The sequence below is a fragment of the Choloepus didactylus genome, chromosome 20 (genome assembly GCF_015220235.1).
Source record: "Choloepus didactylus isolate mChoDid1 chromosome 20, mChoDid1.pri, whole genome shotgun sequence".
Taxonomy (NCBI): Eukaryota; Metazoa; Chordata; class Mammalia; order Pilosa; family Megalonychidae; genus Choloepus; species Choloepus didactylus.
In genome coordinates, this window is record NC_051326.1 from 1,305,758 (window position 1) to 1,329,007 (window position 23,250).

Genomic DNA, 23,250 nt, shown 5'->3' on the forward strand with positions numbered 1-23,250 from the left:
TTGGAGAGAATGTGAAGAAATTGGGACTCCAGCGCATTGTTGGTGGGAATGTAAAATGGTCCAGAAATTGTGGAAGGCAACATTTTGGTCCTTGAAAAATTTAAATATTGAATTACTGTTTGACCCGAAAGTCCCACTTCTAGGCATATACCCAAAGAGAGTGGAAACTGGGTAGCAAAGAGATACGTGTACACCAATATTTACAGCAGCTTTATTCACAATAGGCAAAAGCTGGAAACAATTCAAATGTCCATCAGCAGATGGGTGGATTAAACAAAAGGTGGTATGTACGCACCATGGAAAATAATTCCACCATAAGAAAAAATACAGCTCCGAAACCTGCTGTAACGTGGAATAACCTTGAAAACATTATGCTCTGTGCAACGTGTAAGGCACCTAAGGGCAGAAATTATATGATATCACTTGTAAGAGATGGCTAGAAATAGCAAAGTTGCCAAGATGGAAAGCGGATCAGAGGTTACTGGGGGAGGGGAGCCACAGGGGAAGGGAATGGAGAATGTTTATTTGCAATTTTTTTTAAATATTAAAATAAATAAAAATGAAAAGGCACTTATTCAACTAGAGGAAAGGGCTTACGGCAGGGGTGCAGTTTCCAGGAAGCTCCTAAATGACAGACAATCCATCGACCTAGTTCATATCCTCCTTAACCCATCCCCATAGCCAGACTGGGGAAAAAAGTGCAGATTCAATGGATAAAAAAACATGTCTTTTCATCTTTTTCTTTCTTTTCAGTTATAATACTGACACTTGAGGAGAACCTAGCTGCAGTCATGCATTTTCCTAGAAGAGCCAACGCCCCAAACCTCCAGATACTGGAACTGAAATTAATACCTTACCCATCCCCCTTGTCACAGAGCATGTCCCGGCGGGAGACCGTGTGGGAGGTCAACGGGGCTTGGGATCACGGTCCCAGCTTCGCGCCTCACTGGCGGTGTGAGCTGCGGAAGGGGACATCGCCTCTCCGACCCTGGTTTCCCTACCACGTTTTATCAGCGGCCTCACCCTCCTTACGGCTTTATTACAAGGATCAAATACAAATGGAAGAAAAATGTTCTTAAACTGCAAATCACTTGTAAATTGAAAAATACTGAACAGATGTGTTATTTGGTGGTTGACATAAGGCACTCCAGAAATTCCTGATTGCAATTAACAAGACTGAGATTAAGACGATTTTAAATGTGATGGGTAATATTGTCTACATCTGGTTGTAGCCCAAGCGTGGTTCTGCAGAAGCAAGGCTGGGGTATTTGAGGCTGCCCAATCCAGTCACGATGACCAGGTGTGGTTTTGTCTAGGGAAGGTGAAATCTAACTCGCTGATCCCCACCACGTGGTCAGAATGGACAGCGAGCTGTCTGCCGGGAGGCTCAACAAAAGAGAACTGGGAGCAAGGCCAAGTTTAGCGAAACTCAAAATTTTCCCGTCCTCCTCCCTCTTCTCGCTGGCATATACGATGACGCATGTATTGCAGTCAGTGGTTTCGCAGGTATCAAATAACACGCAATCCTGCAGGGGCAAGGAGCCGAATTATGGTTAATTTTAAGATTCTCCAATTTCCTCCTCAAGCGGGTTCCAGACTTGCGGAGCAACCTTCTAATTGTAAGTTAGCTTCCCAAATGCCTGTCCCTAAAAGGTCCACATACCTTTAAACATTAGTAAAGGTGTCTCTCACTGTAATCAGTAACACGGAGCTGGCTTACACCGGCATCCCACAACGGGGTTATCACCTCGGCATCAGATCACTTAAAGGCACTTTGGCAGATGTAATTTCCCAAGTGGAAAGTCTGCAGAGAAGGTGCCAAACCACGGTGATCTCATCGCATTGCTGTCCCTTTGCAAGGCTCTGTCTGGGCAGCCAGCCTGGCTCCCGCAGGACATCACTGTCTTCACTTGCTCACTGCCCTTGCACGTCTGTGTCACACCGAGGCAGCCTTCTTGGATTCGATTTTCCTTCTCTGTGTGCATGTCAGTCCTGGACGTCCGCCTCAGCCCCAGCCCTTGTTCCACGTCCCTGTTCAGCTCCCACCTGGGTTCCGTCAACAGAAGGCACCGGCCAGAGAGGGGAAGGTGAGGAGAGCAAGGCCAGCGACTCGCTCTATTGCCCTGTGCCAGTTCAAACTATGCACCCCAGGAAGGACTATGTTCTTTAATGCAATCTTTTCAGGGCAGATATATTATGGGTGGGATCTTTTGATTAGGATGTTTCCATGGAAATGAGACCCACCCAACTGTGGAAGAGACCCTATGATTAGATTATTTCCATGGAGGTGTGGCTCTGCCCATTCAAGGTGGGTCTTGATTAGTTTACTGGAGTCCTTAAGAGAGCTCAGAGGCCCACACAGACCAGTCGCTTGGAGATGCTGACAGGACGATGTTTAGGGATGCTAAGCTAAGTGATGAAGTCCAGAGTTTGCACCAGAGAAGTTGAGAGGACCCCCAGATGCCCTGGGAGAACAAGAAAGGACACACAGGAGCTAAGAGAGAGGAGCTAAGGGAGACAGAAGCTCAGAGACATTTTGGAGAAAGCCATTTTTAAACCAGAACCCAGGAGCAAAGGACCAGCAGACGCCAGCCATGTGCCTTCCCAGCTGACAGAGGTGTTCCGGATGCCATCAGCCATTCTTCAGTGAAGCTGTCCTCTTCCTGATGCCTTAGTTTGGACACTTTTACGGCCTTTGAACTGTAACTTTGTAACCTAATAAACTCCCTTTATGGAAACCAACCCATGCCTGGTATTTTGCATAATGGCAGCTTTAGCAAACCGGAACACTCCCCACGTCTCCAGCTCCTGCCAGGTGACCTCAGCCCCGAGGGAGTGGCTCACCGCTGTCCCCACGTTCCGTTCCTCCTCACTCTTCTCAGTTTCTGTCCCTGCATCACTGATTTGCAGTGACACTCTGAGCACTTTGCTCCTGGTTGAACCATGAATAATTCTCACCAATCCACGTCCTTGGTGCAACTGAGAACTGCTGGAAGTGAGACCCACCTCAGCCTCCTTGGTCCGTATAACTTTGAGTGATTTCTTGGCAAGTTGCTGCCAAATTGGATTAAAAATGTTACGTGAAACTGGAAGCTGATGAAAGTGGTGGCCTGAGAAACGAGTATCCATTTTAAATGGAGATATTTGCTCCTATAAACCAAGATTTGAAGAAAGGAAGTCACGTCCATACCATTTCCAGGAGCACAGGAACCTGCGAATCATTCTAGAAGCCGATGACTGTCCGTAACTGTGCCCCAGCAGGCCTCTTCAACAGGTAGTTCATGTCCCGCACCACACACCTGTGCAGCGGGTAGACGGCTGACACCTTTGTACAGGTGAAAAAACAGAGGTTCAGAGATGTGGATTAACTAGTCCAAGCACACACTGAGTATGCAATTCAGGCAACATGTGACTCGAGTAAGCCAGTCGTCCTCACCTTAAGGAATATAGGAACCGACTGGCCGGGAAATCAGGCCTCTCCCCGGAGAGTCTAATTTAGCAGATTGGGCAGGGGGCCGAGAAACCCACATCTGTAGCATCTCCCCCCGATTCTGTCGCAGCTGGCTGCCAGTCGCACTGAGGGGAATGCTGCACGGAAGGGAGCAGGAGGGAAGCAGATCTGTGCTAAAATAAATTAGTTCACTTCTCCATCCGTAGAGCCTAGCCCTGTGCCTGGTCCTTCGCCAACAATCAATAAATAACTGTTCAGTTACTAAATGGGTGGATAAGTGAACAAATTAACCATTTCTGTCAGAATTCAGCTCCTGAGTATTTTCTGTTACCATTCGCTCTCGCTCATTTTAGACATCCTGCCAACGTGTGTTCAGTTATTGCTCATTCGACAAACACCTGCTTGACTCGCCATATGCATGGCCGGTGCTGGGCTCGTTTCACCTTCCAGCCTCAGCCCCCGGCCCTGGAGGCTGCTAACGACCCCAGTGGAGGGAGCCGCGAGAGGGAGGGTGGCACCACCAGGGTGTTATTAGAGATCTCTGGGCACGAAGATTAGGGCCTCGAAGGAGCAGGCGGGCGAGTCTACCCTGAGGAGGGAGTGAGGGGACCATCTGCAGAAAAGGCCAGTGGGTGCCCTCGGCTCTCCAGCTGCCCTGTCGGGGCCTCCTGTGGGCACATTGGGGGGGGCCTCAGGGACACTCCTGGCAGCAGACGTCCCCGACGGCTCCATCAGCTGTGGGTGGGAAGGAGAATCCTCTGTTATAATGTTATAAGTACCCCTGTCGCCTCAGCTGCTTCCATTCCCCCAAAACACAGACAAACCCAATGGGTGCAGAGAGGCCTGTGCTCCTTTGAGCCATCACTGAGTGAACGGCCACTTGTGACTGTTTTATTTTCCGCTGCTGCCCTTGACTTGGTCTTGAATGTCTGGGAAACGATGATGATGCTACCCCGAGAGACCACCTCTAAGTAAGTAGTAGTTCAGCATCCTCTCCTTCCCCTCCGTGACAGCCGTATCCTCACGGCACGGGAGAGGTTTAGAAAATGAAGGAAGGACAATGGCTTGAAGGTCACCCAGCCACGGTGACATGGTTGGGCCATTTAACTTAACACACTCCTTCTTTTGCCTAAATGTCCATATTTGGAAGAATTCCATTTGTTTCTGGATTGACCTTATTTATCCAGAGACATTTTTTAAGTATAGCTATTTAATATGGAAAACCATTGCTGTTCGCTCAGAAGCTAAAAAGAGGAAGGAGCATTTGATGGACTAAATATTCAGTTGTAATCCAAGGCCCTAGTTTTATTCCCTTAATTAGTAAGCAAATCACTCAACCATACAGTTTTGACTTTTCTTGGGGAACACAAATATTTAAAATGGCCGCAGCATTAAACTTTCACAATATTTGCAGCAACATTTTTCTATAAGCTTTAGTTCGACTCTTTAGTATTATCACATTTGACATAATTACACCTTGTAAATACTTCAAACTTGTAATGACATCTTTTCAAGAATTATTACTAATTATTGTACTTGACATGACAAATTAAACATGTTGCTTGACGCAATTACACTAAATAATTCAAAATGCTAATTATGCTTAGAAATAGCAATTAACATAATTAAGATAAAAAAACTACTGTAAATTTCAGTGCTGATTCAGTCTCACGAACTGGAGTTTTCTAGAAGATTTTAATAAAGATTGTGTGATGTAATGTTAAAAGTATTTCTTTAATCAAGGATAATGGAGCATCTCCTGTGGCTTCTTACATGGTGGAGGAGAACGGCAGCAGAGCCGAAGCTGGGGAAGTGCTTGGTGCTGGCGAGGACCGAGGCCTCAGGTGCAGCCGGACCTGCTCGGGGCCCTGCCTCTGCGACGGGGCTGGGGAGTCTACCCTGGATCTGACCTAGGAGGGACCGGGGCAGGGAGTGCATGCACGTGTGTGGTGTGTGCGTGTGGGTGCGTGTGCACGTGTGCACGTGTGCATGTGTGTGCATGTGTGTGAAGTGTATGTGCATGTGTGAGGGTACGTGTGTGCATGCAGTGTGTGATGTGTGCGCATTTGTGCTTGTGCACGTGTGCATGCATGTGCATGTGTGTGAAGTGTATGCGCATGTGTGAGGGTATGTGTGTGCATGCAGTGTGTGGTGTGTGCGCATGTGTGCTTGTGCACATGTGCATGTGTGTGCATGTGTGTGTGTGAAGTGTACGCGCATGTGTGAGGATACATGCGTGCATGCATGTGTGTGGTGTGTGCACGTGTGCTTGTGCACGTGTGCATGTGTGTGTGAAGTGTATGCGCACATGTGAGGGTACATGCGTGCATGCCTGAGTGGTGTGCACACGTGTGTGCTTGTACAAGTGTGCATGTGTGTGCATGTGTGTACACATGTGCATGTGTGTGTGTAGTGTGTAGTGTGTGTGTGTGTGTGTGTTTCTGTCCTTCATGTCATGAGCCTTTGCCACTTACCAGCTGGGTGAGCTTGGGAAGTTTTCTCAATCTGAAGGCGTCTGAAGTTATCAAATATAAAATGGTGGGGAGAGTTGCTAGAATCCCACATGAAGGGCTCTTTGCAGAGTCCATGACAACATCACGTGGGAATGCCTTTCTGCAGACCTCATTTGGCTCCAGGTTTCCCCCTGGGCTCCATCATGGACTCAACAACCTAAGAGTGTAGACAAGGCAGTGAGAATGTGTATTTTTACCACACAGTCCCTACCTTTCCTGGTGTGTCAATACTACACAAAACACCTATCACTGAAACACTGGGGACAGAACACAGAGCTTGGAGGCAGGAAACCCGTTTGGAGCTGCATTGGCCAGTCACGTGCAGTGGACTTGGCAAGGCCACTGAACTTCCCAGGGGGTCTTTATATCATTTGGAGACTGCCCCAGCCCCTGTAACACGGTGGAGAGAGGAAACCAGGGCATGGTGGTAACAGACAGGGGCTGCAACAAAGCCCTAGGGATAAATCAGTTCCCAGTGAAGGCAGAAATGTGGGGCCTGGAGAAACGAGACAGGGAAGGGCAGACGGGCCAGGCCCACGGGGCAATTAAGGGGCCTGGGCAGAAGCTGAGCTTGCCTCCCGGAGCTGCAGAGCAGAGCCATCGGGGAGAGACAGAGGGAGGGAGGGAGGGGGCTGTGAGGGGACAAGGGAGGGGGGATTGTGTAGGCACAGACAGAGGGAGGGTCTGTGTGGGGACAGAGGGACAGAGGGCAGCTGTGTGGGGACAGGGGCTGGTCCCTAAGCCTTGCTGAGTCCTCCGGCCCCAGGTGGTCAGTGGACTCAGCCCTCGAGCCTGCCCTGCTGTGGGGATGTAACTTGGGTCACCGTCCCACAGAGGTGGTAGCTCGAATGAGTTCTCCACGGAGAGGAGGTAACGAAAGGGGAGCACGGGGTCCGGCCCCCTTTGGGGGGTGGGATGAGGGGGTCGTTTCAGTGAAGCACTCGACGAGGCAGTAGGAAGACTGGGGTAGGGTCTGAGAGCCCCGAGGCCGAAGCCGGGGCAGCGGAGAAAACCGTGTTTAAGGCCATGGAGTTCTCGAGAGGAGAGGAGGGGCAGGGAGCACGGATGGCCACGAGGAGCCATGGCAGCTCCTGGCCTCTCTCTCCTCTGCGGGAGCCCTTGGGGCCAGCCTCTCCCCACCCAGCGTCAAGGAGAACAGATCCTATAGACGTTGTATGTGAGGATTTTCTGTGGGATTTTATTCTCAAACAGGATCCGTTTGCCTGATAATCAAAAAGGTAGAAAATCATTACTTGAGGGGATTACTCAATGTCATTACCTAATCAAATTCCCAGATAAATTCATTTTCTCCCCCTTCCCAATCTCTCCTGGCTCCTTTACCCAGCATGGATGGAGCCATCTGCTTCCTCAGATTTAGATTCTTTTGGATTTGCGTTTTGTCTCCTGGCTCTCCCTGCACAGCCCGGGGCCTGCACAGCTCCAAGCGGTGCCTGCGAGGCCTGAGCCGGAAGGCGGCAGATACGGCCAAACCGCTCTCGGTTCCGTGAAGAACCCGCTCACAGGAGGCCCAGGAGCGAGCGTGGGAGAGACAGAGCACGTGGTGACAGCCTGGCTGGGGACAAGGGACCAAGAGGAATAAACCGGGGCTGGGCAGCGAGATCACCAGGAGCACTGGCTCGTGTTGACGGGAGCACGTCAGAAGGCCCAAAAGACGCTGTCAGAGGAAATGAAGTGATTAGAAGTGTGAGCAGGAGACACACCGTGCAGCAGAACATCTGTGGGGACGTCAGCAGAGGAGGGTCTTAGAGGAGATGGGCAAAGCCGCCTTGTGGAGACAATAGATGCTGATTATCACTGTAGCTCGTGTTTGTGCTCTCCCTTCTCCCACTTTCTGAATGACCATTGATCTCCCCGTACACCCGGGCACACCTGCCTGTCAGCCACTATTCAGCCTCTGGTTCCTTCTAAGGAGCTGGCCTGCTCTCCCCTCCACCCCTGCAGAGGAATAGTGCTCTAGTCCCCGTGCTGTTTTCACCCAAGAAACTAAAACTTACTTTTGTACTTGATTCTGTGGCTGTAACTCCTCCTAGCCTGCCAGCACCGTGAGTGGAGAAACTGTCTGCTTCAACCTTGCATCCCGGGCTTGGCCCATGTTGCAAGGATGGGAGGGAGGGAGGAGGGATGGAGAAGGGATGGAGGAGGGGGAGGGAAGGAGGGAGGGAGGAAAGAATGACCATTAACTGAGCACCTATCTATTTTGTCTGATCTGTATTGGAATTTGCCATGATATCAATTGGAATTAAAATCTTTATAACTATAAAACTAAAAATCACACACTTTGAGGTTGATCCTGTTTTGTTGTGTTTCCTGTGTGCTTTGCCCGGCCAGCAGTGGGGAGGTGGACTGGAACGGGTTGCCAGCACGAGAGCCCCAAGATGACCCCTGTAATCTGAGGTCCGAGTGGGGAATAGAAGCCTCAGGGAGGTTTTAAGTATTTTTCCCTATTAGGAAATCACACTGATTTCTTGAAAGTCACAAAGGAAACGTTTTCACTGAAAAATAACAGGCTGAAACTAATCAGGAAGGAAAAAATATATATATTTTACAATACCATGTACCCATGCCCTGCCTTAACAAAATTGTGCATTCAGGAAATTCTAGGCTTACCCTGGGCCTAGTTGAACGGAAAGCTGTCAATTTACCCAAGACTGCAGTGTATAAAAAGACACCGTGCATGGGAATGGCTTGCAGCAGGGGCCCCTCTTCAGTTCGGGGCACCTTCCCAGGCGTCCCCTCATCTCACCGTCACCGGGCTCGGGTGGGTTTTACATTCTTTTTAAACAGGAATGAGAATCGAGGCTCAGACCTCAGTGGTCTGTCTGTGAACATGCAGGTGCGAGCTGAGGCCTGGGCCGCTCCTGGGCTCTGCGCTCAGACGTGTGGACCAGCAACGAGGCGCTGCGACCCCAGGAGACGCTTCCAGGCCGCTGTGTGGTTACCGAGAGCCACTGTGGGAGCCCCTTGGGGATCCCTGGAACGCCCCACAGGTCCTCCAAAAGTTATTTATAAACTGAAGGGAAAAGGAATGCTGGAAGCTTCAGGCAAAGCAGCCCCTTCTATTCCTGCCTCTCTTGACAAATCCACTGTTTGGCCCTGAACGAGTCCTTTTCCAGACAGGAGGCTCGTCACAGAAGGCGCCTGGGCACCAGAGCGTCAGAGGCCACCCCCTCGGAGCGTGTGCTGCTGTGGAGAGCAGGTGGCCGACTGAAGAGAACCAGAGCGCGTGGCCACCTCCTCGATGCCCGCCTCCAAGAGTGGGGAGCTCCCCAGGAGGGGCCACACGGGGGTCCGCTCCCAGCACCTCTCGGTGTTCAGTTTTCGCTGACTGACTGGGTTGATGGATCAGCTCTCCGTTCTCAGTTTTCACTCGGGTTTGGTTTTCAAGAACTCCGTCTCCCTGTGGCAGCATTTCACAACTGCTGAAAGTCCGCCCTCCGCCAACAGGATAGCACTGCTCACAGGATATCCGGGAACCAGGATAACGCCGGGATGTGGGGGAGGAATTGCAGGAAGCAGAGCAGGGTCAGGGGCGCAGAGAGGGCACCCGGCTGTGGAGGAGGAGGGCGGCACCGCACGAGGCCCCGCGCCCCCGGCTCCATGAGCCCCGTTCTCGTTAACTGCATCCTTTAGGTGCCATCTAATCTCTTCTTCCTCTATGCGCCTTGGCAACCGTGAAGGAGGAGCAGAGCCCTGTGGTCCAGGGCCTCGGCTGAGCGTCCGCCGGGCACCCTGCACTGCCTCCGGCACTGCGGGCAGAATTCTCCCCACAGCGTCTGCCTCTAGGCTTTATTTACTGGGAAAGAGCCACGCTCCACTCATTCCCTAATGCTTACCCTTCCGATCTCAACTGCTTACCCAGCACCTCCCTCTCATCCTGGATAGTCATAGTAATCCCTCCAATTCTTGTTAACTCACTTACTGAGTCTTTAGGCAAGGTGTGTGGGTCCCCAGCTCGATTTGATGCATTCAGACAGAACTTTCCAAATGCCGGGCTGCCTGGGCCTGGGAGACACAGGTAAATAACTGCACCATCTCCTGCCCTCGCAGGGTTCTGCAGCCAATAAGGAAGGCAGACAGGTAGAAAGCAGAGGCCATCACTGTGATAAGTGCTACAACAAAAATAGAGCACAAGGAGTGAGCCTCAGGGAAAGGACCAGCCAATTCAGAACGGGAGAAGGTCTGTCAGCATAGACTAAGCTACAGGATGGCAACAAGCAACCCCCAAACTGTCGTAGCTTATGACAAATGAGCTTTCATTTCTTGCTCATTTCACACGGTGACCAGAGGTTCATATCTGTGTGGTGGAGAGCAGTTTCTCGACACGGCTGCCGGCAGGAGAGGAAGGACACGGGTGAAGAGCCCAAGGTCGGAGCGCAGGCACCGGGTGTGGACGGAGAGGAACCGATTTCTTGGAGTGGGAAGGGGCGGCCTCACCTGCACCACTGGCAGGGACGAGATCCACGGGCAGACAGAAGGCAATTTTTCTTTTTTCCATGTAAATAAAGTCTAAGCAGGAATAAAATACCTGTCTTACCTGCAGAGGGCCACCCATCTGGAGGGTCTCGGGTGCACGGCAGCTCTCGCAGGGGCAAAACAGGCAACGTGAGGTGAGAAGCCAAAGCCGTGTTTGCTCTGGGACCAAAATCTGCCGGCAGGGCCCCCGCACCTACACCCCACTCAGCGCCCCACTCACAGAGCCGCGAGAGCTGGGAGGCTCCGGCACCGGAGGCTGGGGTGCAGCCTCTGCTCCCCATGGGACCCTCGGCCCTGGTGGCCGCCTCTGTCAACTTGGGGGCTCCCTCGACTCTGAGGACGGAGGAGCGTGGAGGGAAGGGAGAGAAACAAACGAAACGCGTGATCCCAGGACCACGGTGGCTCCCTGACCTCAGGCTGCGTCACACTGTGGTCAGCATCATGTTATCTCTGTCCGTTCACCCGTCCCCATTTCCAGGTGGCCTCACAGAGCCTCGGAGGCAATGCGTCCTGCCCAGGGACCGGGAGCCTCTGCCCTATCGAGGTCGCGTCATCCATCGTGGGCAGCATCTGGCCTCCAGCCACTCTGGCCGACCCTGAGATGGGCGGACACCCGGGTTTGGTGAGTGACTGGCTGATTGTTCCCCCAGCAGGACCGTCAGCATCACCGGCGGGCACCGCTGGGCTGGTTTCTAAGTGTCAGAAGCAGACTGCCCTGGTGGAGGTCCGGGTGGGCCCTGAGCCCCACTCTCCGCTTTAGGAGGCTACGAGGCCGGCTGGCTTGGTGTCGTCGGGGCGTCTGTGACCCGCTGGCTCCATGGGTGATGGGTAGGCACCACGGGAGCCCCCCACAGCGCAGAGGGACTGGGGTGGATGCCCGCAGGATGGGTTCTCCTGTGTCCCTGGCACTGTGCTCCCACGCAGGACTTCATTTCATCGCGTCGCGTCTGCAGCTCCCTGCAACTCCGGAAGGTATGGCCTTCCCAGGTGCGCCCGGCTGGCAGGTGCGGTGAGGTGAGCAGGGCGCCTCCCGGGGCCCCGCCGGCTGGAGCCTGGAGCTCTGCGAGGACGGCTGCCCGACGTGCACTGCCCGGCCCGGCCACGGCCCCAGAGGGACCCAGCGTGTCCCGACCACTGAGACGTCACAGGAGCAGGGTTCTGTAGCTACGGGGCAAAGGCTTTTGAATGTTGTTCTTCAGCCTAAATAAAAACAGCACACAAGGAGAAAGAAGGGTCAGCTGGGAGGCGGGTTCAGGTGGCTTCAGGTGCTGCCTCCCTACGGGGGATGCCTGGTGGGGGGTGGGGGGAGCCAGGGAACTGGGGCTCCCGGGAGGGACGAGGGGCCTCCTGAATACCCCTTAATGTGGAAAGTTTCCTTTCCTCCTGGGCCCCTAAAACTTCCCTTATCTGTGCCCCGTTCTCTTCTTTATTATTTTTTTAAAATGGGCATTTTCATCCTTAATCATAGATAAATAATTTTATTAGGAAATAAAGAAAAGTAAAAACAAATAACTTAAAAAGCATGCAAAACCTCATCACCTAGAGATATTTCTTGGCATATGTGTATTTTTAAGTTCCAAGTTTCAAATAAAATTATTTGTCGACAGCTTCAACAGTATGTTGATTTCTACATTAGTTTGATTTTTTTTTCCATTTGTTTACAAAATCTTTTAATTTTCTTTGAAATTTCCCCTAACACCTTAAGTGTTTTCCATATCGGTTTACTTTAAAGCTCTTTCCTCCTAGGAATGTTAAAACTACAGCTGTCATACCTGCTGTTTTAATAGTATTTTTTTTTCACTTTGCTTTTTCATTTGCTTTTTAGTGTTTTGGGAGGTATGAAAATTTTAATTTGTATATAGTCAAATCTATTATTACTCTTCTTTGTGATTTTTTTCCTTTGCTATTGGAACCTCTTCCTCATTTGAATAACAACTAAATATATAACTAAATTGTGCATATGGACTTAATTCTGAAATTCAACAGAATTTATTTTGTCATATGATGTGAATGAAGTAAGACTCAAATGTAATTTTAAAAAAATTCTTAGCGAAATTTATACATATCTTATTAAACAATTCTTCCTTTTTTCTTTGGCTTATTATATAGTCTCAACCACATATTAGATTCTTACAGGCAACATAGTTAGATTGCTACATTCTGTGCCACACGTTTCCCCTAACTCTGTGCAGCTACCATACTCTTTTAATTCTGTAGCCATATAATAAACATTGCATATGAAAAACAAAGCCCTACATCTTGCTTCTGTTTTCCAATTTCTCACTCCTACCATTTATTATTCAAGATGAAATTCAGAAAGATTTTGTCTTTCTAAAATAATCTGAAATTGTAAATGGAATTCCATTAAGCCTGTAAATTAATCTTGGGAAGATACAGAAAATTAATCTGGCAAAATACAGAAAGATTTTACAACACTAATCACTTTTACTTATTATTATTGTGGCAAAAGTCTTGATAATAAGATTGTGTCTCCTCTCTACTAGCATGTTTAGTACACGCACTGGGTGATTCTCCTCAGATCAGAGGCCATTGCCCAACCCAGGGACTCAGCCAAACGCAGTGCCCGCTGCAGACACACGGCAACGAGGAGTTCCAGCAGTGGGGGTGGTTGTGTGTGTGTGTGTGTGTGTGTGTGTGTGTGTGTGTGTTTGCCTCAGTTCTGCTACAATGCATAAATTCTAGGATCTTCTAACCTCATAATCCACGAGAATTCTAAAGCATGAGTATGTTTGTTTTTTAGTGAGTTAATCAAAAAGAGTGTTTACCCAGAGCAGATTAAAGTTTTAGGAAGTGACTGCTTTCTGGAAACACGTCTTTCTTTTTCCCCCAGAATATCTGCACAAACAGTACATAACACTTTGCATCCATAATTTTTTCCCTAATGCTCCAAATTTCATATTTGTGAGTTGATTCATGTTGGGTATAAAACTCATTTTGGATTCATAAGGATGCATTATATTCATCTGAACCCTGTAGCTCAGAGATTAGTGTAGGGAATTCTTACTTCCACCGTCTAAATTCCAATGATGTTTAACGAGTTTGGATGACCAGGAAAATACCGAAATTTTGGATGGAGCGCTGGAAGGTGACTCCCACCCCCCAGCCACAGGCCTGTTTCCTCACTGTGAAATCTCGGGACCGAACCTGAGGCTGGAGCGCAGCCCTGGGGACCTGCCATCCCCTGCGGTGGCAGCTGCGGGCAGGAGCGAGAGGCAGCCCTGTCCCCTGGAGCCTCGACCACAGGCCACAGCAGGCCCCGCACAGCTGAGGGCCACCCAGTGAAGACAAAAACTTTAAATTCACTTTTCCATCAAGTACTGATAGCACTTCTGGACTTAGCTCGCATTTTCCTTGCTAAAATAAAAAAATGTGTCAAGGGAAAATAGAAGTAAATAAAGAAGCCAAGTGCTTGGGACCACCGAGGAAACGTGGTCACCCAGGCGTGTGTGCACCTCTGGGTCCTGGGTGCACTCTGGCTCCAGACCCCAGCCTCGCCCGCCTCCCGCTGCCCCTCTTTCTCCATCGCCCCTCGCACTGCCGACCCCGACCACACGCAGGGCACTGAAGGCACAGCCCTATCGGGTGCCCCCTCACCCACAGACCCCGAAAGTCCCCTTCCCCCCGGAGACGCTGAACCAGGCAGGGGGCTCAGCGCCGCCCCTGGAGAGGCCCAGGAGGAGGGGAAAAGGCCTTTAGGGGTCGAGCTGCCTCGACAGCAGCAGAACAGGGGACGGGGTTGGCCTGGTGGGAGCTGCTTCACTTAAAACTGTGAATCATTTCACTTCCCTCAATGCTAATTGGCTCAGCGAGAAACTGAGGCTGGCAGTGGACGCCCGCAGGGGTGGCTGAGGAGGGGTCTCCTGGGCGGCTCCTCGCCCCCACGCTCTGCCACCGAGAAGGGTGCTCGGAGCCCTCCCGGCCTGGCACTGGTAACACCTCAGGGGCCACCCCGTGATGCACCCGCCCTCCGGTCCCAGGAGGTTGACCAGAAGCCCTCCAGTGCGCAGTCCCGGGGTGCCCCTGCTGGGCCTTGGTCCGTGGCCCCACTCTTTAGCCCCGGGGTGGGCTGGTCTTTCTGCAGACCCTGAGATGCACCACTCAACCCTCTGTTCCCACGAGCTGGCCAAGGCTGCCCTCGGTGGCCAAGGAGGACCTCTTCTTACCTTGGGGACTCCTGAAGCATTTCCTTGGGTCTGACAGACCTGATTCAGGTGGGCAAAGGGCCTATGTGTCCTGGCCCCTCTCCCACTGCCCTCCCTCCCGTCTGCCACCCACCCTCAGTGCCCACGAGGTGCAGCTCTGTGCCGGCAAGAAGCAGGTGATGGCCTCGGGCCCGGCTAGACTTGGCGTTGGCGCCCTGTGGGGAGGTGCCCAGGGAGAACCCATAGCAGGCAGCAGGTTGAAGTGCAGGCTGTCAGGAGCACAAGGACAGAAGTTCTAGAAAGGAAACAGGATTTACCAGCAGGAGGAGGGGAAGAAGGCCGCGTGGGGCAGAGCACAGGTTAATGGAAGCTCAGGGACCTTCCCGGTAAAGAGGCAGTTATGATACCCCGTGGAAAGGGTTTCCCTTCTCAGAAACAGATCGGGTTATCTCTGCAGTGGCTGAATGTCTGCACACTCGTAGCATCTATTAAATTATCTCATCATCAGATGCATTTGGATTGAATCTTATACTTCATTCAGAATTCTCCAGGATAAAAATCCTAACCATACACCATGGAAAAAAAAGTCACGGGCTCAGAACTTCTCATGGAGGCTCTGACATCAGCTCCACCTCTTGAGATGCATTTGCTTAGGATTAAGTTGCTTCTCTCTCTGGCTCCACTGATGTATCAGCCAAGTGGGGATGATCCCAAGGCTTGCCGTCCAGGGCTGTCCCCAGGGCACTGGTGACCACATAGCTAAAGCACTGCTCACTGCAGCTGGTGCCAGGTGGCTCCATCCCTCGCAGGCCGCACGGGCAGGCAGAATAAGGTGTTCAGGACGTCCCCACCAGCGCTGGTTTCTGAGACTCACCAGGTCATGGATGAACATCTGCTGCCCCTAATTATAGGAGAGTCCGCGCACCACCTGCTAAAGCAGCGCTGTTCCCCCAGGGAGACCCCGGAGTGGAGTCCCAGCCCCTGCCTTTGAGCGCCCTTGGCTAGGACAGCAGGCAGCTCATAAAAACCTCCAACTCTGCATCGAAATGAAACCAGGGCATTTGTATGCGATGCAGAAATAAGCCCTGCTTTTGGAGGTTACAGAACGGGAGCCCCCGGGAATAAAGCCATACACAGCATAGCCTGTAGAGTTTAATTGCCTGAGAAGGAGAGAAATATTCTCCAAAATGAAGCGGTGGGCAGCCCCGGGCAGCTAGCACATCTTCACGTGCAAGAGGACAGAGAAGGTATGTTTATGATCTGTGGCTGACAAACACCGGAGGTTAGGGTTAATATTTCTTCTTTCCTTAGCTTCCTCTTGCTGATCAATATTTTAAAAACGGTTGTGATTTCCAGTGGTGGGGGGTCACTGGGGACCACGGAGCATCAGAAACGCCCCAGCAGTAAGGACCCATTTCTCTCAGAGTTTGGCTCACTCTCCTGATGGGTGTATGATGCAGACGGACAGACGCTCGATGAGACTGATGCTGGAGACCTCGGAGATACGGCGGGTTCAGTTCCGGACAGCTGCGAGAATGCGGATAGCACGATGAAGGGAGCCACACAGGTGTCCTGGTCTCCCCGTGCATGCAGAAGTTATGTTTCCACTAGACCGTGGTCCTCAAGTGTGCAATAGTATCATCGCTAAAGAAGCAACACACGGACCTTAATTAAAACATGGGCACGTGCTGCTGGGGAACGGGCACCGATAGATTTGCTTCACAGGGATTGCCACCAGCTGTCAATTTGTCAAAAACCCGGTGTCTGCGAAGCACAGGAAGATGCGGGGCTGCAGAGGTCTCCACGTTGGAAGACACCAGGGCTCTGGGCTTTGACTGTGCTCTCGAGCTTGCGTTCCTGCCATTGCTTTTTTCTGAATTTAGCAGCTTTCATCTCTGTCTTCTCATCTGTTCTGTGGATTCCTCAAGGACAGGCTGTGACTCATTCTTTTTTCTCAGCATCTGCCATAGCGGCTGTCAGTGAATGTTAGATTTCTTTAAGTAAAAACAAGATAGTTATTAAAACCAAACTATGAGCCACAATGAGATGGCACCTCACATCCACTAGGAAGGTTATTTTAAAAACGGAAAATTCCAAATGCTGGTGAGGATGGAGGGAACCCTCGTGCGTTGCTGGTGAGACATAAAATGGTGCAGCCGCTGTGGAAAAGAGTTTGGTGGCTCCTCCAAAACATTAAAACACAACAACCATATAACCCAGCAGTCCCACTTTTGAGCATGAACCCAAAAGCTGGGACTCAAACAGATATTTGTACACTGATGTTCACAGCAGCATCATTCATAAGAGCCAGAAGGTGGAGGCAGCCCAAAAGGCCTGCTGACAGGTGATGAACACAGTGGGGGATGTACCTGTGAGGGATTAGAAATCATTCTTATTCTAACAGATCACTTGATTCCAAACATCAATGAGACACAAATGGTCCCACGAGCCACCCTGGAGAAGAAGAAACTTTAGAAAGCACACAGCAGGTCTTGTTGTCTCACAATGGACATGTGATAAGATCCATGCCACCCACTCACCTGGGGACCCGGGCACAACGCGCTCAGCCCCAGGGCCAGGTGTCGGGTGGTAACTTGCTGCGGGTCCTCACCTGTGCTGGTTGGGGCTCCAGGAGGCAGGTGCACAGGAAGCAGGCTCTGAGACGGGGTGAGGTGTGCAGGAGGTTATGGGATACGCTTGTGAAGGGTGAGGAGGGTTATGGGGGCACGTGAGGGTCTCCACGGAAGGAGGGCAGGGGTGAGCAGGATGGAGCAAGGAGCCAGCCCAACGGCCGTGGTGCTGGTTCTGCCCCAGCCCTCCTGCCTCATCCATGCGCCTGCCCTAATGAAGGGGCCTCGCCCTCCCTCCAGATTGGAGCACCCACCCTTCCTCATCCTCTAGGGTGGGCTCTTCCCTGCTGAACTCCAAAGATGGCGCTGCTTTTGTGCATTTCCTCAAAACTGCAAGATCAGCCCTTTCTTTCCATGCAGAAACGGGGTCATCAGGCCCCATCCCAGGCACTGTGATCCAGGGTGGATCCCAGCCAGGAGGGCCCTGCCACCTCCTCCACCAGCTGCCCCGGGTCCTGCGCCCACGAGCCGGCCAGATGGGGTGCATGGGCACGGAGCTGCTCCACGGGGGATCCCCGTGTCTCCTCGTTTATGGGCATTTGGAGTGGAGGCTCCACAGCTGGGGGTTCTCGCTTTGTTCTCCGCTGAGTCCCCACAGCTCGTAAAACAGGGCGCGGCACATAGCGGGTGTTTAATGAGTATTTGCTGAATAAATAAATGTGATCCTCTCAGCAGCTCTCAGAGGAAGGAATAATATTGCCCTTTGACAGAGAGTTCAAAGGGAACCACCTGGGAAGTCACACTGGTGGCCAGTGGCTGCTCCGAGTCTGGGGTCTGACGGACCCTGACCCCACTGTGGGCCTGGCGCCGACAGGCTCCCCCGTTCCTCTCCCGGGCACCGGCCTGCCACCTCCTGGGCCTGGAGAATACTCAGGTGGCAAGGACCCCCGTGGTCCTCACAACCAGCCAGTGAGTGAGGTGCTGATGTTGTCCCCGTTTCGCATGTGAAGAAACTTGGGCCCAGATGGGTCCATTCAGCGAGGAAGTGGAATCTCCAGCTCTGGTCCGTCTGGCCTCAGACTCCTGCTCCTTTGGTCCCTTCTGCAGAGGCTGCCGGTCCTGTCTGCTCACCTTCGGGTCAGAGTTCAAAAGGCAGCTCCCCCGAGATGCCCTCCCAGCCCTGTTTCCTCTCAGTGCAGTGAACTTACTTCACCTCCATGATCCCGTAAGCACACGATGGCTTCTCGCCCACGGATGGTTCGTCTCCCTCCCTGGAATGACGTCTTCTGGGGAGGAGGGCTCGGTCTCGGGCGCTGTGACACCCCTGCTACCCAAAGCAGGCCCGGGCACCCAGAGGATTCCCACAGGGTCCCCAGGTGATGCCCCCCAGGCCTCTCCTCGGGGTCCCGTGTCCTGGGCGACCTGCACCCCCTGGCACCAGGGCCTGGACAGGATGCAAAGGGGGAGACCGCCCCGATTCTAACATCCTCCAAGGGTAATTTTGAAAATTGCAGCTCTTCTCAGGGACTCATTCCATTGTTGAGCTGCCCTGCCAGGAAATTCTTCAACAGATCTGACCTAAATTTGTCCAGCTGTGGCTGAAACCGGTTTTGTCTGGGTGGTCCTCCGTGGGGGCCGCCGGTAAAGGAGCCCTTTGTGTCGGACGACACAGCAGCCCACCCAGGCCTCTTCAGGAGCCAGAGCGGTGGGCTCAGCGCGAGGTTACGGCCCAACTGAGAAGGGTGCAGAGGCAGCCGGACGCCGGGGAGAGCCGGGGGGGTGTGGGCCAAGCGCCAGCTCCTCTGCCGGCCACTGTGTGACGGGGCTACGGCGCCTCACCCGCAGGGGCTTCGCTTTGCCCTCCCCAGTGCACACTCACGCCTCCCTCACGAGAGGTGACGGCTGTGAGCAGTGTCCTGTTGATTTAAGAGCTGGGCTGACTTTCAGGGGGTTGTGAGCCCAGAAGGAAAGGGGAGCCAGTGAAGGGGGAGCTGTGGACGCCTCTGTCCTCCAGCATCCCGCGACCCCTGCCCTTCTCCCTGGACCCTCGTGCCAGTTCAAAAGCGCCCCCTGACCTTGTCAAACAGCAAGAGGAGACGTGTCCATCCTAATTAAATAGAAAGCAGGCTCCAAAGGGAAATGTAAGCCGCCTGCTCTGCTCCTGGGGGCTCCCTCCCTCTCCTGCAGCCCCGTCCCGTCCCCCCTCTCTGTGGAAGCCGGGGGAGTGGGCACTGACAGGGCGACAGGGCAGGGAAGAAGGTTCAGCCGCGGCCCCGGGTGGGGACACGCAGCCCCTTCGGACACCTGCGGGCATAGCAGGCCCAGCCGCCATGGTTCCCGCCCACTGGGGCCTGCATTCGGGTACCCAACAAGGCCGTGGTGGCAGCAGCCCCCCGACCCAAGAGCCCCCTGGACGGGGAGGCAGAAGGGCCCGAGGGGCCGTGTCTGGTTCCCCGAACGCGTGACGGTGGGGACGGAGCCCAGCCCCCGGCCAGTGCCGCAGCCTTTCCACAGCCCCCACGCAAGCCGCAGGGGTGCCAGGCCGAGCCGCCGCACGGGCACCCACGGCGTGGAGTGTGGGGCTCCCCAACCGCTGGATTCTAGGAAGGAGCGTGCCAGGCGTTTCCCACGCTCTGTTTTTGAGTGTTGCCGACACCGTCGTGGTGAAGCACGTGGCTCCAGGGACAGATCAGGAGGGCCGGAACCGGCTCTGGCATCCACGCCCCGGCAAGCTCCTTGCTCTTCCCTATGACATGGACAGTGGGAGCAAGTGGCCCCGTAAAGGCGACGAGCACGGAGTGACCCTTGGTAGGTGGTGAGCTCCACGCAAAGGTTGACTGTTACCCCATCTTTCCAAATCAGAGATAAAGAAACCGAGACCTGGATGCAATATCAGAAAATGAATCAGTGAACAGTTTATCACCACCAAGCTCTCCTGCCTCTCAGAGCAACACCCTTTCCCGTATACCAGCGAAATTACCAGAATCATAGAACGTCAGTGAGAGAGTGGGCCGTGGACACGCTCCTGCCAGTTTCTCTGTCTTACTGCCACAGGCCCAGGGCCCCGAAGCGGCAAACCTGGCTGCGTATTGGAACCTCTTGGGGGATGACAGGACATTGGGGCTTCTGTGTCTGTCCCCAAACCTACTAAATTGGAGTCTCTAGGGGTGGCACCTGAAATTTCTATTTTCCAGGCCTCATGAAGCAGAGAAACACAGGCTTGCAGGCTGGTGTTGAGGATCCCAGAATCACAGCACCCCAGCCTGGCCTCAACAGAACGACTGAGGGACTGGACTCAACTCTCTACGGTAGTGATCCACAAACGCTTTATTTTTAATTTTACCTCTGTTTATTTATTTGACCCAAACTATTCTACTCAAAACACTTTGTTCATTATTAAATCCACATGCAAATGTAGACCTTTATAAAAGAGTACACATGAGTAGAAGTTCCAGTCCCATCTTCCCGCCACGATGGCACCTCCCATGTGTGGCCTGAGTGGGCTCTCTGCTCTGGAGGCCGCCCCTCCAGACAAAGCTGCCTGCCACGAGGGCATGTCCCCCAGCTCTGCCCTCCAGTCCCCCGATCTGTGCTGTCACACAGGAGCGCAGATTTGAGGGAGCAGCTGGGGCACCTCCACTGACGGAGCTGGCTCCCCTGAAACTGGGGGAGCTGCTGACCTGGTCACCAGGATCCAGTCAGACATCTCCCTTATCCTCCCCGTCACTTCTGTCCCCAGCCTGCCCCCAGAGAAGGTGTGGTGCTACGCTGACTGGGCCTGCCCGGCGATTGGGCCGCTGGGTGTTACATGGCTCTCCCCGCCTGACCCCAGCCAGGGCTGAGGGCTCTGCTACCCCTCCCCACTTCTCTAGTCCAGACAGTGGACTTGGGGCTCAGGAACAAATATAAATGATAGGCCACCTGCTCCCCCCAGCTCTGACGTGCATCTGCCCCAGCTCAGCTGCACTAGCTCTGCCCTTGGAAGGGAGTGAGGTTGGAGCAGCCACCGACTCCCCAGCCGCCCCCCTCAGTTCCTCCCTGGGTCTGGTTCCAGTGGGGGGGCTGCCGCACAGTCCAACAACATTTTCCTGCTGAGAGTTTTGCAGCCAACTTTATTTCCAAGCCTGGACGGTACAAACCCTGCTGGCATTGAGCCAGATAACGTGGGGTTCACTGTCTATCACTCAGTGGCCTCTGACAAGTCAACTGTTCTAACTGGGTCTGTGTTCTCACTAGGAAAGTGAAGATGGCAAGGCTTGCCCTGCCCGCCGCACCTGACTGGTATGGGAGACGGAATCCATAAATGTGTTCTTAGACTATAATGCAAATAGAGGGGAGGATGCTGGGAAGCCTCCGCCCTGAGTGGCGGCTTTGTGCCTTCAGAGAGTGACGAAGGGCCCCGCGTGGTGGCGCGTGTCGTGCACATGGAGGGTGGGGGGGTGATGCTAAGAGCAGAGCCAGCAGGTGCCTCAACCTGAGAAGGGTCAGCCTCACTTTGTGTGTGAGAAAGATCGGCTGGGGACTTCCGAGGGTCATCCTGGACTAGGAGAAGCTAGAGGTAGGGGTTTCTGGAACTGGCCGAGCCTCCAGGATCACCCAGGGAGTTTGTACTGAGTCCAGATCCCCAGATGCCACTTCCCCTGGATCTGAGTCAGGGAGGCGCTCGGGAGGAGCCACAGCAACCAGGCCGAGTCTCTCACTTCTCCGCTCCACGAAGGCAGGGAAAAGGGTGGCCCAGATCGAGGCACAACCTAAAGAATTGGTAATGGGGTTTGCTGAGAATGAAAACGCTGGTGATGAAAGACACCCTCGGCCCAAGCTACAGTCCAAACCTGCCCTGGACTGAGCTTTGAACGCGGTCTTCGCCCCACTTTCCTCCTTCGTCCCCCTTCTCAGCAGGACTCGCCGTTGCTCCCTGTTGCTGAAGTGGCCATGTGGATGACCTTAAACATAAAACCCATTTCTACCTCGGCTGGAGGGCGCCTCGACCAACTCCCACAGGAAAATCCAGGTCCCCACCTGCCCTGAGAGGCAGGGGGCGTGCGGGGGGCCGTGGGCAGAGCAGCCGGGCTCAGGGGGCTTCTCTCTCGATGCTGGTGGGGGGCCGAGGCGGGTGGGGGCCTCCTGAGAGACGCAGGGGCGTGCGGTGCTCACTCTCTGTTTGCCCTGTGAGGATGTGTGTGTAAGTGTGTGAGTGTGCATGTGTGAGTGTGAGTGTGCACATGAGAGTGTGTGTGTATGAGTGTGCATGTGAGAGTGTGTGTGCATGAATGTGAGTGTGAGTGTTGGTGTGAGTGTGCTTCCTCCCAGGGGTCATCTGTCTGTGACGCTCCTTTCATGCTATAAAGGTATTTCCGAGCATCTAACACAGCCCGGCCTCGAGCATCGCGGACGCAGAAATACACAAGACGGGCGACCTGCCCTGGAGCCGTCCTAGTCCGGCGGAGAGAGACACGTTTATGCGACCACGGCTTTCGGTCCAGACAAACCCAAGTTCAAATCCAGGCTCTGCCTTCCATTATGCGAGTGATGTTAGCCAGCTCCCCAAGCCCTTGACGCTCCAGATTATCTGCCTGTAAAAGGAAGACAAGCTCTTCCTCAAGGCTGCGGAGAGTTTCCGTGAGTCAGCACACGCAGGGCCTTTGACACCAGCTCTTACACGCTGGGCTCTCACTAAAGGGAGCTGAGAGCTTTTATTTGTGCTCTGATAGAGGTGGACAGAAGATTCAGTAAACACAGCAGAAAAGAAGGAATTTAGCCAGCGGGGGTCTCAGCACAGGCTTCACAGAGCCGTAAAGGGGAGTTAGGGAGCTGGAGTCCGGGTTCAGCAGAAAGGAAATGTTGACTCTGGGGAGCAGGGGCCTGGCTTCTGGGGTGGGCTGGACCTGTAGGTGATGGGAAGACAAAACCCCATGTGGTTTTTGATTGGTGCTGAGAATTAACATGACATTGCTCTAATTTTATGCTCAGGAAACAGAAACTATTTAAATACAGCAGTCTGGCCCCATGAAATCTCAGTGAACATCAACTAATCAGTTAAAGAATTAAGGACAGTGTCC